This window comes from Calonectris borealis, chromosome 11 (assembly GCF_964195595.1).
Source record: "Calonectris borealis chromosome 11, bCalBor7.hap1.2, whole genome shotgun sequence".
In the NCBI taxonomy this organism is placed as follows: Eukaryota; Metazoa; Chordata; class Aves; order Procellariiformes; family Procellariidae; genus Calonectris; species Calonectris borealis.
Genome location: NC_134322.1, coordinates 23,724,098 through 23,736,335, shown reverse-complemented (window position 1 = coordinate 23,736,335; position 12,238 = coordinate 23,724,098). Strand labels below are relative to the sequence as shown.

At 44.9% G+C, this 12,238-nt stretch overlaps 1 protein-coding gene across 13 annotated transcripts in view; it reads left to right on the top strand.

The window, feature by feature from the left end:
- The window catches only part of CSNK1G1 (casein kinase 1 gamma 1), a 110,485-nt gene that overhangs the window by 31,744 nt on the left and 66,503 nt on the right, over positions 1–12,238 (top strand). The window contains exon 1 of one of the 13 annotated variants that reach the window (XM_075160632.1): positions 9,151–9,311. The exons of the other annotated variants lie outside the window; for them this stretch is intronic. The gene's annotated coding sequence lies outside the window, so the exon portion shown is untranslated. Of the gene's footprint in view, positions 1–9,150; positions 9,312–12,238 lie in introns of those variants that run through there. 13 annotated transcript variants of the gene reach the window in all.

The following is a 12,238-nucleotide window of genomic DNA, read 5'->3' as shown; positions in this document are numbered from 1 at the left end:
GAATGGAAGGAACCAAAACGGCAAGATGACCTGGAAAAAGGGTAGCAGAGGTTCACTTGCTACCCAAGTACTGTTTCTTGATCTGAAAAATAAGCATCAGGTGGCGGGACGGTGCTGAGATGCAGATAGAGGGTTATCGGTAGGTTGGCACAAAATAAATCCAGCACCACGACCTTAGCACAGCGGCGTCACGGAATACATCTGGCTTTGATAATGAAACTAAACGCACTGCGGAAGCTGGATGTCGCTTTGGAACTATTGTTTGCAGCTGAAAAATGGGGCTGCTTCGTGTGTGCAGGGTCACTAAGTGGCCCTGCTGTGTGGGACTGGGTCTGGGCTCTCGCGGGGGGGACACTGTCACTGCCCGCGTTCAGGCGGCCGTTTTGTGGAGGCAGAGGACTATCTGTTTTTCCTTGGTATGCAGCATTTTGTGGATTGCCAGATATCCTTGCTGGCATTAACACCCTCTTGCATGTTCTCCATCACCTGGCGCGAAGGTGGGGTGATGTCTGGCCACCCGTGTTTGTGAACCTGCGTTGAGGATAGCGGTGTGAACGAGGAAGGGATGGTGATGTCTCGTAACCAGGCTGATCCTTTGCAAATTTAAATTTGTCCGATTACTGTGTACTTAAGGATGGAAATTTGATGAGCTTGATGGTGTGTGAAGGCAAATGCTGTCAGCTGGATGGGTACAGTCGAAAGAAACTTCCAGAGCTTATCTCAAGACTATCACCATGAGAAACTGGAGAGTATTTGTTGCCATCTCTTACGCTGCTCGTGCCACCCAGACGTGTCCCAGTGTGCTGGACAGTTTTACAGGGGACGCCGGTGGGGAGAGGCTGCCTCTGCCGGTGCTGCTCTAGCTGACGTAGCACGTGGGCCTCATCTCGGCAAGCGCTGCGGGTGATTTTTACAAAGAAACTGCATCTTGCGAAGCACAGGTAGAAAAATGACAGGCGTGGGACAGTGCTTGCTAATAAATCTGGAAGAAGCTAAAACACTGATGCAGCACGTGAAGACTTTTAAGCCACTGTCAACTAGCTACCTTCAGATTTGAGCACGAAAAAAACCCTACAAAACCAACCAACAACCTTCAAGTATTACAATTTTTTAAAGCCATGTAGCTTGCTCTCTGGAGTATCGATGGCCTCTGCTTGGCTTTCCACCTTGGGCTGGTGAACTTCCAGCTACTTCCTTGCCATATCGAGGAAATAACTAGGCACAGACACTTACTTTCTGTGACCAAACTCAGCTGTCTGTGTCTTGGGATTATTATGCTTAATTGCTCTGCCGAGGAAGTGCCGGTTTTTATGGAGCTTATGGTGTTTGTGTGGGTGTAGTCTATCTTGCCACTTGTGGGCACGGAACGAAACCAGTAACCAAGCCTGTACCTTGCACCGGGGAGGAGGCAGCTCATAGCTGCCAGCAAAAGGAGTGACCTTTGCTTTGTTTAGAAGTAAAGAAATAGAAATTTAAAAAATTAAATAAAAATAAAAAAAAGGCAAGAGACAGGATTATTTCACAAAACTATCACAGAGCTCCTAAGCATCTTTTGGCCCTCCTGCGAGGGGGCTGTACTTCTCCAGCGGGTGTTTTGCTTGGTCTGCGTGTAATTCTTGGCATCTTTCAATCGCATAGGCTATCTGGATCAATCTCTTCTGACAGCTGAACTGCTTCATAAGGATACGCAATTGGGAGCTCTGAAAAAAGGGAATCTTAAATCTCATAGAGAAAGGAAAAGGTTGTCCTTTATATGCCGTAAGGCTGCTACCCTGTAGGATAGGTGGGCTTTTTTTAACAGCTTGTTTTGGGTCTGTAGCACAGCTGCAGCGCTGACTTCATGGAGTTTTTATAATCCCGTAATGGGAAGGGAAGATAAATGGCTGCAGCAGGTTTCAGGCCTTGAGTGTAACAGTGCCTTAAATATTAAGCTCTGTCAGTCTTTACGGAAGTGAGCTATGCCAGTAAAAACCTTATCCTACAAAAAATAGCGGGGTGGGAGAGAATGAGGCGGTGGCAGGGAATCGGGGTGCTGGCAGCTGCTGCCCCTTCTTGGTAGCAGCTTTGAGATCTGTTTGCTTAGGCTGAAGCAATGTATTTATTAAGCCCGAAGGAGCAAGATTTGGTTCTTACCTTTTCGGATACCTTGTGCTCTTTAACCTCTGCACGTGGTTGCAAGGTTTGTCACCCTTGTTTGACAGCAGTTTGCCTCCAAATAAACAGCAGATTAAAGGCTGGGGGAGATTTCTGTCCATATAGGTCTCAGGTACGTAGCTGCTTCTTTGAGACATAGTTTAGTTGCAAGCGAAATATGTAGGTAATGTCAGTTGAATCCCTGCCAAAGGTCTAATTATATGGAGTGACAGCATGGTCTGATCCTCTGTCCCATGACTGCTGGAAAAGGCGGTATCATCAAGTAAGGACAAGGTGAAGTTCAGGCATTAAAACGAAAAGACATATACATTAAATCATTAAGTATCAAGTTTTCTTGCGTTTCCTCTTAATACATTACTTGTCTCTCCTTTTGGCATCACCATTACTTTTTTTTTTTAAGAGATGCTGATATTCCGGCTCACCATCTCTTACATCACTGTGTTTCCAATTTATTAACCAGCTCTTACGGGGAGTTTCTGGTGATAAGCAACCTGGAGGCAAGGGCCAAGTCAAGTCTGTTGGGCAATGGCGAGAGTCTGTGGGATGGAGTCACGCGAACTTGGCCGGGATGTCTGCTTCCCCATTTTCTATGGGGCGTATGGGCTTTGCCTGCCAGTCCAGGTCTTAAAGTTTAGCTAGACAGGCTGCACAAAGTATACTTGTGACTTTTACCCACCTAAACTGTTGGTTTTGGTCATGTCCCCTTTATAGGTTTCTCTTTTTGTCCTCTTTTCATATGAGGCTGTGTGGCGGTGAAGAACAACTTCAGTTTCTGTGATGCTGAATATTGCCCCACAGTAGGACATGAAAGCGTGTAGTCTTCCTTACAGCCAAATTTGCTTTGGCTGATTGCTGGTATTCATCCCTGGAGGACACACCTAAGCTGGGATGAATCTTACCTGATTTATGGTGTGTGGTGGTGCTCAGAGCCTAAATCCTTGCAGCTCAGTACCTAAATCCTTGCACTGAATTAGGTACTTGCATAAAGCTCCCTTTCTGAAGGCACCTATTTCTGATGCACCTTCATAACTTCATTCTGTTTGCATGGAAGTGGTATTTTCTCGAAGGCTGTGTTGCTTCGTGGAGTGGACACTTGGACACTGAGAGAACCCTTACACCACTTCCTCTGTCTCCTGAGCCATCAGGTGCAAATACTCAGCAGCATCACCATGGCATTTTACACTGGCAAGGCACAGCACATGCAGTCTTTTGATCTCTGCAGCTATGTTTTGGACATAATATTATCTATATGCTGATGAATACGAAGCAGAGGGTGCACTGCTGCTTCAGACCACTAGCAAGCATCATCCCAGGTCTCTACTTAACCTGGTTTCAGGGGCTGAGATCCTGAATCTGACCAGCCATGTCTGAAGCTCTTTTTAGGAGCTGATATGAGCCTTGGCAGAGGTTTGGTGTCCTTCTAATCTGGCAACCAAGAAACTGTTCTGCTTGTTTGTCCTCAACTTTTTGAGGCGTCCTGGGTATTGGTGGGACAGAAGAGAGGCAACCTGTTCCGAGTCAGAAGCAGAGTTTGGGGACCTGGAGCTCCCCTCTCAAGTTGGGGTACAGAGAGCCTACGGCTGAATCCCACTTCATTACTATTTTGTAATGACGCTGTTTTTATTGGTACTGGGTGGCACTTGACACGAATGTGTTCCTCCACAGGGGAAACGGGATCCTGATGAGTGCTTGTGTTCGTCTTGACGCATGGCCAAATGCTTCTCAGCACCTCTTTGAATTAGTTGGGGCTGCCTGTCCGCTCGAGCTGGGTTTCACTGACGCGGCTTCTACCTACCCCTCGCCGTCAAGGGGTCTTCAGTTTTCTTTGACCCTGTCTGTTCAAGTTCACGAGGGCTTTTCTTCTAGTAAGAGGCTTTTCCCCCGCCCCACACGCACACACTGTGAAAGCTGTGTTGGCTCTGAACTTGATACTTGCATTCCTTTCTGAAAGCAGAAAAAAGCATTTCATGGTTTGGATAGTGCAAAGGGGGGGGTTTTTGTGTTTAACAGCCAAATTTACCAGTCTTTTCAAGCTCTCTGAGCCTGTCTGCAATTCATCCTCCAGGCTTCTTCCCCTTGCCAGGCGGTGCGCAGATAAAACAGTCGTAGACTATTGAGGTGCATCTGTGTTAAATTATGCTATAAATCTGCAAAAGTGATGTGGCTTCCAGTGATCCAAGCCGCAGTGGTGGTCTTGTCGAGGACTTTGCTTGTCGTTGATACCAGTAACTGCAAACTACATCCATCAACCACCGTGGAAGCACCTGAATCTGCCTGATGTGGGTTATTCCTTGAAGATGCACGTGGCTGTCTAAAGTCATCTCTTCTCTGGTAGGCTTTGCCCCTTTCTTCTTCAAATCCACTGCCTGAAAGGAAGGGGGTGGTGTAGGTATATCTGAGGCTCTCTTTTTGCTGTTAAGCGACGTGGTATTTTAAGATGAAAAAAAATACAGGTATATGTGGTTCCTGGATATCAGAGAAGAGAACATCTGCAGGGTTCTCATCCAGCCCCGGGTCTGTTGCAGACCCTTTAGTACTGCCAGGTTTTTTCTCCTTTCCTCTGTAGCATCCTCATAAAGATCTATTTCTGCTGGAACCTGATCTTACATGGCCTTACGCAGCCTATTTTTGCAAGCAGAGATGGTATCCTAAAGGTCATGCTTTTTGCCAGTTTTTGAGACGCCTTTCGAACACTGGATTTTAAAGCTGGGGTTGGTTACTGTAGTGTCAAGAGGTAGATCTTAAGAACTTTGTCGATGTGACGGTTTCCTCCCGGGCAGCGGCGCAGCAGGGGCTGCAGGACTCCTGGGGCTGCTGAGGATGCAGCGCTGGGGCTGGTGGTGTGCAGACAGCTGTGTGTGGGCTGAACACCTGCGTCGTTTGGAGGTGCTTGCTGCTGACAAACGGGGATTTGGCATTCTGTCAGGCTTTTATGCGGAGGGATGTGTGTCTGACTTCTGCAGCAAGCCTCAGAAGATAGAGGGGAGCCGATCTGGCAGTTGCTCTTCAGTCTTTTCTCTTCCCAGCCTAAAAAAAAAAAATTAAAATATGCAGAGCTCAGGTTTCACTAGGGGATTTTTTCATTTTATTTAAGCGTTCAACTGTTCATTTAGCTGTTCCAGCATAATGCAACTCTTCATAAAGAGCACTAACCCTCTTTTTCTGGCAGATTACGGTCTGTAGTGCTTTGTTAAACGTGTAGGAATATGGGTGTGTGGCTTGAACTCGAGCGGGGAAGAGAAGTCAATGAATCTAGCTTGCATCGCACAAACCATTTCCCTGAAAAATAGTCTATTTTTTGTTTTGATTCTCTTCGTGTGGAAGAACTAAATTATTAACTAAATTACTTTTTCCCTCCCTAGCATTCCTGGCTTTCATGCTGAGCTTGTGTAGAGGGTATCGAGAACAAAGTTCAGGAATGAACTTAAAGAATGGGTGCTTCGATCGCTCTTGGGGAAACAATCAACCGAGACTTATTTGGAAAAGGAACTTGCCAACACATTTAGTTGAGGATTATACAATTAATGTGTTTTAGCAGGTTCATGAAGTCTTCGAGGAAAAGACTTCACGGAAGTTTACTTCCCTAGGACGGAAAATGGTATGAGTTCATTTGGGTTCATCCCTTTCTGTAAAAACTGTAATTGTAGGATGTCAACTTGACAGTGCTGTGCATTCATGAGTAACAAATGAGTGTAGTGATCCGCAGTTGTCCGTCCTTCTCCCTTCCCAGCAATTTAGACTTAAATACTGTTTGTATGCCTCATCTTGTAAAGCATTTTTTCCGCCTGTGAAGCGCTGAACAAAACTAACTGCACAAGCTGAAGATTAAATTGTTGGGTCAAATGATTGAACAGAGTCTTCAAAGTTGGAAAGAACCTCCCAAGTGTGGGACATCTGACGTGACGTGCACCTGCTTGCTGTAGTCTACAGCCAGTTTTGTCGATGTTGTTACCAGCTTTAAACTGCAGCAGAGAATTTTGACCTACTTTTTCAGTTTTTCTGTTGTTTTGCACAACGTTGAGGACACTGAAACCAGGTCAGTCTAGTGCTGTTTGGGAAAGCACAGTTAAATACTGACCTCTGTGTGGAGGTGCTACTGGGATACAGGCAGGTAGTTGAAATACAATCCCATAATTGGAAGCTTATTGGAGGAGTATCTCCTAGTAGAAGACCCTCTAGGTAACCAGAAAGCGCTTGAGTGGGAGAGAAAAAGGCAAAAAAAAGTGGCTGAGTGGAGAGAGCATTCAGCCTCTGCATCCTTCCTGCTAGCTTGTGTAGATAGCCGGGCACCAGAGCAGGATCTTCTTGATCTGACATGGAAGATAGGATATTTGGTTACCTGATGATTTTTCTTCTTAGTAACAGGGCAAATCTCATAACTCTTATTTTCTCGTTAGTAGAACAGCAACTTTACCAGAAGTGAGTAATGGGGTGGCTTCAGAAAAAGAAATTTTTGTTGGGGCAAGTTGGAAAGTAGCATTGGGCAGAAGCAGGACAAGAAATGGAACATTGTGGAAGGGAAGAGATGATGTGGTGGGATGAGAAGGCCTGAAGGGACCTGAAACCAATGGAGATGTGTGTCGACATAGAAAAGAGCAAAGCTGTAACTGAAAGGTTTACTAATCACCTTTTAATATAGGAAGACGCCTAGGAAGCTGTTAAGGTATGCAGTGAAGCAGAGGACACAAAGCCAGCTTGTTCCTCTAAACTGCAGGGTGTAAGCTAATAAAACGAGTTGGCAGATGCTGAGAACGTGAGTGAACACATCACATGTCCTGGTTTCAAAATATTCCTCATTACTTGCATCCCGGCTGTTACACCTTTTCCAGAGGGTGAAACGTTTGTCCCAATCTGTGGCAAAGCAAGCAAAGTTTTCTGCTGCTGAAGGCTCTACTTTTTACACAGAATGAGGGTGGAAGCTGGTGATCTCATATCCATACGCTTATAACATGTCAGTTGAGAGCCCTGGAGGATTTTATAGACTTTGAAGTCATGTGGGAAGTAGCAGATCTTGTCTGGAAAGCAGTCCCCAGATCAAGAGACTTACCAGAAGTATTACACAGGCATGGGTGGATGTTGGAAAATACAGTGAGAAGGCATGTGCCTTGTCCTAACACAACGATCTTGGAGTTGCTTTAAGAAATTGAGTTCCTGTTTCTATAGAGAGCAGGATGAGATCACCCATCTCAAAAGAAAATGGGGCTTTCTTGAAGGTCTCTTCTTAAAAGAAGGAAAAAGGAATTGTAGGGCTGAACTACTTCTGCTTGTTAGGGTGGTGATCCATCTGCCAAGCATTTGCAGTTTGATTTCTAGCACGTTTTGACTCCTTCATGAATCAGAAACACACACAGACCTGGATCAGGTCTGCTTGATTTGATTTGAAGAAAGGGGGATTCGTTTGCAATTTCAGTTTGGATAGATTTTCTGAAATTGTGCCACAAAACAAGACTTTGACAGCTCTTGTTCTTATCTTGGAAGGGTTTCCAGAGTATCGCAAGCAGGTCAAAGAAATTTTCAGTGTAAGGGAAGCGAGCTTTTCCTTTGAAGGGTAGGAGTAAGGGTTGCTCTGGCTTCTTCACACCAGTCTCTTGTTTGCATTGTCCTTTACTTCGGCTGCTTTCAAACTTAAGGACTTAATTAAGAAAACTGGATGTCTGTGAGCAGTGTCTCTGTGTGCCGTAAACTTGGTACATGATAAACCGTCCTTCACGCTGGGCTGTGCTACGAATCACAACGCGAACGGCAGTTGCCGTCAACACTGCCTAGAATCTGGTTTGTAGCTCTAGCACTGCCGTTTTATCGATGGAGGCGATTTAGATCTTGGGTCCTAAGCGTTTTGAAGTGTGTAGGATACACGGTTGGGGTTTTTTTTATTTAGCTAACTGTGCTTTAAGTAATTTCCTTTGAACCCTGTATCTTTCATTAAATAACTGTTCCTGTGTCTCCAACTATATTGTAGTAAAATGAATACTGGAATTGGACTGAGTCACCATTAGGGAAATATCTTCATGCAGCTTTGTTAAATGCAAGCAACTTTCAAGAGCAATCTTGCTGAGTGGGTGGAAAGGTAGGAAGGAAAATCGTTATGAAAAAGTTTGAATCGTGGCAGGAAATAGTCTTGGCGTTCTGAGTAGTCTTTAAATATTAATGCGACTGACTTCAAATTACAGTCTAGTCTTCATTCTTCTGCCACTCCTCTTCCAAAGCCAAGCACTTTGTTAGTCCTCAAAAGCCATGTTTGATGCCATATTTACTACAGTCGTTTTTAGTATGTAGTAACAATAGTGAAAGATACTTGCGTGATTCGGTGTACCGACAGCTGGGATCTGCTCGTAGGGTTGGCCTTAATAAAGAAGTTATCAAACGCTTGGTTCACTCATTCATTGCTGATCTGAATTCCTGCTTGCAGGAGGCTTTCAGCTGAGGGAGAGGTTGTTTAGTGTTTGCAGACTGTCAGGCGTGACCTTTCCATTCTTCTCCCTGGGGAGACCTTATACAGATGGGGAACGGGGGAAGGATGGAGGCGTAGTAGCTTGTAAGCGTTAACATCTTATTTCACTAGCCAGAAAACGTGTGGTGGAGCTCTGTGCTTAATCTGCCTGAGAAGAATGGAGTTGCTTGTCCCATCTGAGATGCACTGAGCAAGATGGTGTAAGTGTCAAACCAAGCAGTATATTTCTGATGTTGGATCTGAAACTTGGCACACGGGGCTTGAGCCGAGTTCAGACTTTAGTCTGGAGGAGGGGGAAGCTGTATCGAGGCTCAGGAGGACTTACGCTCGCAAGAGGCTTGAGCAGCCTGTAGAGGAATGAGGTACTTGTATCATCGAGCACTGACAGAATACCTCCTGCCCTGCAATCACTGAAGGTCAAGGCCAATTCCTATCAACCATTTGAAACGTTAAATTGTGTGCCTTTGCCTTTTGGTGGCTTTCAGCCTCATTTTATCATAGCTGGCAAAACGCTTTTCTCTAACGATGCTGTCTTGTGCCAGCAGGTAGCCAAACAACTTTGAAAAGATCTGCACCTAAGCATCAGGTTCTGCTGCAAAACAACCTCACTATCTGAATCCATCTACTCTGGAGGTCAAAAGCTGGTAGTACTTCATGGCAGAAGGAAGGTTAAACGGCTTGTGGCATCACGCAGGAAAACATTGCAGTGCGTTCTTAAACAACCTGTCTGTTCCCAGTCCACCTCATGTTCATCAGGGTTGTTTAGAAACCCTTTCCAGCGGTTTTAGCTTATATTGACTTTTCTTACGCTCTCTACTGGCCACGTAACTGTTAGCTGAATGAGCAAGAAAAAAAAAAATTGTCTGCAACTTTATAGAAATTGTATCATTCGTCCTTCCTGTGCTGTAATCAGCCCCCGTCATGCAGATTTTGCCTCTTTCTTTTAGGGTTTTTAGCCCCTCTTCCATGTAGTCCTTCATGGTAGTATCTCCTCAGTCTAGAGAGCTGCGCTGCCCTTCATGTCTCACGCAATGCTGCGCGTTGTTTTTTCCAAGCGTAAATTGGGCCGGGTTTGTGCTCTTGCTAGAGACTTCTTTCTGTTACCCTTTTGTGAAGTCTGTAGTTGTTACCCATGGATTATCCAACCTTGATGAAAAGAATGACTTTGGTCTCCAGGGGAAACAAATCCTCCGCTCTGGCTTTGGTGGGATCAAGTGTGTTTTCCGAATTGCTACTTTTTTAATTCATAGAATTCCTCTGTTCTGCTCATCTTTCTTAGTGATCTAGCCCTAGAAGCACTCCATCACCATCCTCACATTTGACTTCTCTTCAGCAATAATTTCAATGACTGTCCTTTTTTGTTGTTTGTTTTGAAGCAAGTCTCTCCTCCCAGGACAGGTTGGGGTGGGGTCCTATCCAAGTGCTTTTCTGATATCTGATAGAGCATCATCATTGCTTCTGCAAGCTGGTTTCACAAAGCAAATTGTGTGCTTGTGTCTACGCAAACAGCTTTGAGAAGCAGTGCTAACTCACCCCCTCAAAATGAACGCTGCTGAAAGTATGTTGGGATGTCTATGATGAAAAACCAGTTCATCCTGTTTGCCTGTAACGGATGCTTCCTGCTTATCCATATTCAGTTTTAAGTATTAAATCTTGAATTAATTTGAGGTACAAGTAAAGCTTAGTAATACTAAGTATTGAATTTCTTGTATGTGAACATCTCCAATTCTTCTGTCTCTCGGTAGGCCAGCAGTGCTTAATCATGAGTGGCGTTTCACACATGACTTAGTACCACCTTGGGAGCTTGGCGCTGCAGCTTCTGGGTTGGTACGGCCAAACTGGTAGTATGGACGCGATACAATGGTTCTCATAGGACCTGATGATTTTCAGAGCTCCTGGATTTGCTGCAAGCATGCTGTATGACGTTTTCTGCAGAGATCCACCTTTGTGCAGAGCGACGATGAGAATTCATCTGCTTTTCACTCTAGAAAAGAGGGCTGCTGAGTCACAGGCGAGATGAAATATCCTGTGGGTTGTAACCTGTGCAACCTGGGCTAGGTTCTAAGCATTAGTATAAACTGTTAAAGATGGGTGCTTTTGTGGGATTGTTACGTTGCATGAAGCATCCCTTCACGTGTGTGGATGTTTCTTTACGCTATTATTAGTTCCTCAAGGTCTTCCTAATACATTGTGGAGGGACACAGCGTCCTTCCTATGAAGATGGAGTCTGTTTAGAGTCCTGCAAACACCTTGTCTGATATAGAAGCCTGCAATAATATATGAACAAAAGCAGTGGAAAGTAATTGCAAAGTGGTGTTAAAGTTAATCTTTGCTTTTTTTGCGGAAGTATTTAAAAAAAAAAATCTAGGGAGGAAGCTCAAGCTGGGGAGAACTGTTCCCTCTTTTGGGCAAATACACAGAACTGCAAATGGAAATGGATAGAAAAGGTCAGAGTTGTGCTAAAGACTAGTTCAATATACAGAAACTGGAATTTCCAACTGGTAGCTACCTGCGTTTTCTGGATCTAGTGTGAATGACTTCTGCCTTGTGTGCAGATGCCTTAGATCAAAACAAAAGTTTCCAGAAATAAAAAGTATACCACAGTTGAAGACTGGAGAAAGCATACTCATATTTCAAAAGGACTGATGCTTTTGTTCCGTGCCACTGGTTTGTGGATGGGTAATAATTCTTGTCTTTTGTTTTTGGATAGCTGGAAGTAGGTAGGTTAGCTTCATTATCTCATGAAACAAACAGAAGAAACCCTTGCTAAATTCTCTACAAATGTATTACTACAGGAGGATGAGCCAATTGCCTTAGTAACTTTTGAACCCTCATAAATATGGTTGTGTTTCTGGGCGTATCTGATAATGTTCGATTGCTGATGTCTTTCCACATTGACTCTTGTTTAGGTGGTTTCGTTTAGCACTTCTTTGCTGACTTTGGAAGCATTTGCTAACTTCCACGCAAGCATTGAAACTTCTGCACGGATGCCTACAGCTGAAGTAGGACACAAACCTTCTTTCTAAAATTATTCAGGCACTTTTCCATTCAGATCTGGAAGATCGTGAATGCAACAGTGAGCCCTAAAGGAGTACAGTCCAGTAAATACAGGTCCGGGGATGTGGGGGTTAGCTCCAGGTACGTTTATTCTAGTTCTTGCTTAAGAACTGCACCACAAGCACCTCCAGAGTGTCCGAATCTGCTGCCTAATACTGGCTACTGATGCAGCGTCTGTATAGACAAAGCGTGCTGCAACCTTTCCCTTCGTCCTGCTGATTGCTTTGGCAATGAGGGGAAGCTCACCCACCACCACTGGTACCTCTGGACTCTCCCATCAGGCCGCAATGGTCTCTTGCTACAGAGGCTTCAGAGGTTCATGCCTGAGTGGTAGAAACTTCTTCTGACCACAGTGGGGCCGAGCTGAATCATTTGGCTGCACTAACGATCCAGTGTGAGTTCACGTCCTAGGAAAGGTCTCATGGTGAGATGTCAATCTTCCCCGTGCTCCCCAGACTGCACTTCTGGAGCAGGACCTCCTGGGTCCGTACAGCTCCTGCCTGTCTTTTTTTAGGCTGGTCCATGGGCCCAGAGGAACCACTTGACCTGCATGGGTTGAGAAGCATCTATTTCTTG